A 4,881-nucleotide genomic window follows, 5' to 3' on the forward strand; every position below is an offset into this window, starting at 1 on the left:
TGAGGCCTTGGGTTCAATCCTCAGCAGAGGAACAGGATAAACAGGGTAGGGGAGAAAGGGCAGAAGGAAGGAGGAGGGAGGAAGGAAGGATATTAAACAATGAGGTACCTGGGTGTATTAGATGTTTGATATCCTGTCTCAGAGGCAGAGTCCTCTTGGACAGCTCCGTGTCTGCCTGAAGCCCAGCATAATGACTGACATATGTCAGAGACTGTTCAATTTGATGTAACTCAGTGTACATGAGGAAGAGTCACTTATCCCACCAGCCAGTTCACCCACTCTTGTTCCCAGCAGGTTCCTCTCCAGGATGCACGGATAGGTGTGATTAAGTCCACCAGAAGATACCTAAAAGACTATTTACAGCAGCTTCACTCATGGCAACTCAAACTTGGGGGCCAGCCAGACACTCCACGGCATGTCTTATAAGTAAGCTGTGTTTTAACCACACAGTGGAACAATGAGCGAAAACAAACCACCCAGCAACGTGAGTTAATTGCACAGGCATTAATGGGGAATGAGAAGCCAGAAATCCGTGCACATGTTGCTTCGTTCCGTTTATATGAAGTCAAACAGGATCAAAAGAAATTTATGATATAAACATCAAGAGAAATGAATCTCACACCTGTAATCCCAGGACTGGAAAGACTTAAGCAGGAGGAGGACAGCCTGGGCTACATAGTGAGTTCCAGGCTAGCCTGGACTATATAGAGTGAGTCCTTGTCTCAAAAATATAAAATTAAATAAGAACAGAAATAAAGATTAAGTTTAAAATAGTGTGACTAAAGGGGGGTACAGACAAGCATCTTGGTTGGGATTATGAATATAGATGTATGTGCACATATGTACACATACACACTTACACATACGTGGAAGTATTTATCAGCTTATACAAGTAAATTAGTGTGTTTTACGAGGTTGTAAGAAGAAAATTATTTCTTTCTGTGATGACAAACACAGAGAGAGCAAAGTACCACACATACACACACACACACACACACACACACACACACACACACACACACACCAGCCCATGGTGTCAATAATTAATCACCAGACTTCCAATGTGGAGCTCAGCCTCAGAACCAATTCAATCTGTGCTCCAAGTAGTGTACTTTGATACAGAACCGGCTGGCTTTCCCTCATGCATACCTAGTGTGTGCACTGCATGCCCGGCATGTGCACTGCAGGACAACGCTCCAGTGGACGGTCTGCACATACAGTGGCAGTACCAGATTATACCGGGTGGCAACACCATAGCCCTCCCCGTCTGTGCAACCTGATTTCACACAACAGAATCACTTGTTAATGCACTTCTCTGAATGTGTCCCATCATTAAGCAACATGTGCCTGCGCCTTCCTTCATTAAGAGGTTTAATAGAGGTGCACTGTTGGCCTTGTTCATTCAGCTGAGCTTTGAGAAGTGGAGAAGCCGCTCCCTGGCTCCTGGCAGCTTCCCTGAAGCCCAGGTTCAGGCCCCAGGAGGAAATGGCCTCTCAAGTGTAGATTGAGGTGTGGCAGGGTAACAGTCTAAGGGATGCTAGACTGAGAAGACCCCTCAGCAAGGGATAACTCAGCCCACAGGGAGCCGTGAGTCCTAGCAGGGTACAGACGAGGCTGATTCTGCCATGGAACAAACCAGATTTTCTCCCCTGGCAGGGAGTGGAGAAGGAAGAGAAGGAGAAACACTCCCCTGCAGGTGATGGTACTCTGTGACTAAGGTCTGCTGGTGTCCTCAAATGCAGCTGTGAGCAGCAGCCTCCAGCTCCTGGCATTTTCTCAGTGATGGTTACACCTCCTTCATCTAATGCTTCAAGGCTCACAAGCTCCTCCACATTCACAACAGGGTCTGTGCAAGGCAGGAGGTCTCTTCTACCCCTACCTTTTTGTTGTTTTGGTTTGGTATGGCTTGGTTTGGTTTGGGTTTTGGTTTTAGGTAAGATCTCTAGCCTAGGCTGGCCTCAAACTCTCCATGTAGCTGAGACTGATCTGGAACTGCTAATCTCTTGCCTCTACCTCCTGAGTGCTGAGGTCACAGGCAAGAGCCGACACACCCTGTGTATGCCAGGCCGGTGCTAGAGCCCAAGGTCTCGTGCATGCTAGACAGTGCTCAACCAGCTGAGCTACATCCCCAGTTTGTTCCTACTTTAAAATGAGAAAACTGAAGGTTGGAGACACAAGTAACATGAACATCTTAAAGATTCAAACACTAGTTGGCCTGACCCCAAAGCCCATGCTCCTTCTCCAGCTCAGAATTCTACACCCCACCATCCTGCCAATCAAGTGAAAGGGTGAGATGAGCACTCCCAGACACTAATGGGCAGACTTCTGTACCTTTCTCAAGAAGCAGTTAGAGCAGCTGTTCTCAACCTGTGGGTCATGACCCCTTTGCGGTCCAATGACCCTTTCACAGGGGTCACCTAAAACCATCAGAAAACACAGATATTTATATTATAATTCATAACAGTAGCAAAATTATAGTCATGAGGTAGCAAGGAAAATAATTTTCTGGTTGGGGGTCACCATAACATGAGGAACTGTATTAAAGGGTCACAGCATTAGGAAGGTTGAGAACCGCTGTCTTAGAGGGCGCCCAATCCTTTGAGATTTGCTGGAAACTATCCCTGTGGGCCCTCTGCTGTTTGCCAATCTTTGCAAGTCCTTTGCCTTCATAAAATCATTTTTGTTGGCCGTGTATGGTGGCACACAATTTTAATCCCAGCACTTGTGGGATAGAGCCAAGCAGATCTCTGTGAGTTCAAGGCCAGCTTGTTGTATAATATTAATTTAAGATGTGTTACATTTGGTTATGCTGCAGAACAAATGTTTTAGTGATGCAAAGATGTGCTGCATTCCTTAGTTGTATTTGTTTAACTCTGTGAAGCTGTGTTACTGTGCCTGTCTAAAACACCTGATGGTCTAATAAAGCACTGAACAGCCAATAACAAGGCAGGAGAAAGGATAGGCAGGGCTGGCAGGCAGAGAGAATATATAGAAGGAGAAATCTGGGAAGAAAAAAAGGAGTGAAAGAAAGAGGAGGAGCAAGAGAGATCAAGGAGCAAGAAAAGAAGGGGCAGCCACCCAGCCACCCAGCCACCCAGCCACCCAGCCACACAGCCACACAGCCACACAGCCACACAGCCACACAGCCACACAGCCACACAGCCACACAGCCACACAGCCACACAGCCACACAGCCACACAGCCCAGCCACACAGCCACCCAGCCACACAGCCACACAGCCACACAGCCACACAGCCAGCCACAGAGTAAAAGTGAAAGTAAGACGTACAGACATATGGAAAGAAAAAAGCCCAGAGGCAAAGGTAGATGGGATAATTTAAGTTAAGAAAAGCTGGCAAGCAACAAGCCAAAATAAGGCTGGACATTTATAATTAAGAATAAGCCTCCATGTGTGATGTATTTGGGAGCTGGGTGGTGGACCCCCAAAGAGCTAAGAGCAAAGAGTAAAAACAAACAACAACACCAGCTGGTCTACAAAGCAAGCTCCAGGACAGCCAGGACTGCATAGAGAGACCCTGTCTATCAAAAAAAAAATCATTTTATTGCCATTTACTAGGGCTTCAAGAGAGGAAAACCAGGTTAATTCAACCAGCTGTCATCCATAAAATCTGGGCTCTTCTATATATTTTTATAAACATAGGCTGTTTTAAGTAATAGCTCATACAAAACCCATACATATAAAACAAAGCTAGGCATCGTGGCACACTGCTGAAATCACATCACTTGGGAGGCTGAGACAGGAGAGTGACAAGTTCCAGGCCAGTGTTGACTACACAATGAGACCTTACTTAAAAGACACACACACACACACACACACACACACACACATGCATGTAATCACAAATTTTGGGATATAGGGCAGGGAGATGGCTCAGTGGATAAAACTGTCTGCTGTACAAGCATAAAGATATGAGTTGAAATGCTTGGCACCCACACAGAGATCCAGGTGTGGAGGGAGGCATACACCAGTAATCCCAACACTGGGGACAAAAACAAGAGCATCCCAGGGCCTTGCTGCCTGCCAGTCTAGATGACGTGATAAGCTCCAGGTCCAGTGAGAGACTTTGGCAAAAGTGGGTAAGGTGATTAAAGAAGACAGCCCACGGAGAGTGTGCTTAGAGGCACTCAGAATGGTCTAGCATTTGACATACTGTCGTAGGCTTTCCTACAACACAGCCTCTAACAAAACTAGGCTGTCTCGAATCCCCGGCAACAGGATTGTTTACCTTTATACCAAGAAGGTTGGAAAAGCACTTAAACCGCATGTGGTATGTGCCCAGGCAGGCTTCGAGAGATTCGTGCTGTGAGACCGAAAGTCCTTATGAGGTTGTCTAAGACCAAGAAGCATGTCAGCAGGGCCTACGGTGGGTCCCTGTGTGCCAAGTGTGTCCGTGACAGGATCAAGCGGGCTTTCCTTATTGAGGAGCAGAAAATTGTTATAAGGTGTTGAAGGCACAAGCACAGAGTCAGAAAGCAAAATAAATATGCAGCTTTTTTAAATAATAAAGGTCAAGGTTTGGTCTGTGAAAGAAGAAGAAGAAGAAGAAGAAGAAGAAGAAGAAGAAGAAGAAGAAGAAGAAGAAGAAGAAGAAGAAGAAGAAGAAGACAGCCCAGCATCCTCTGCCTCCACATGCACATGAATGGGCAAGCATATTCACAAACGTATATACAGGCACACACACACACACACACACACACACACACACACACACACACACACACTGCGCGCGCGCGCGCTAACTGGGGTGTGTTGGTTATAACATGGCTTCTCTCCAGTGGCTAAACTGTCAAAGATCCTTTTGCAGCTAATTAACAAAAATGGAATGATCAAATTAGAACAACACCGTTTTGAACGCACAG

General features: G+C 46.1%; 1 pseudogene; it reads left to right on the forward strand.

The window, feature by feature from the left end:
* Positions 1-4,130: 4,130 nt before the first annotated feature.
* Positions 4,131-4,541, forward strand: LOC107402879 (large ribosomal subunit protein eL34 pseudogene; annotated as a pseudogene).
* Positions 4,542-4,881: the final 340 nt, after the last annotated feature.

Source organism: Peromyscus maniculatus, chromosome 1 (assembly GCF_049852395.1).
Source record: "Peromyscus maniculatus bairdii isolate BWxNUB_F1_BW_parent chromosome 1, HU_Pman_BW_mat_3.1, whole genome shotgun sequence".
Lineage (NCBI taxonomy): Eukaryota > Metazoa > Chordata > Mammalia > Rodentia > Cricetidae > Peromyscus > Peromyscus maniculatus.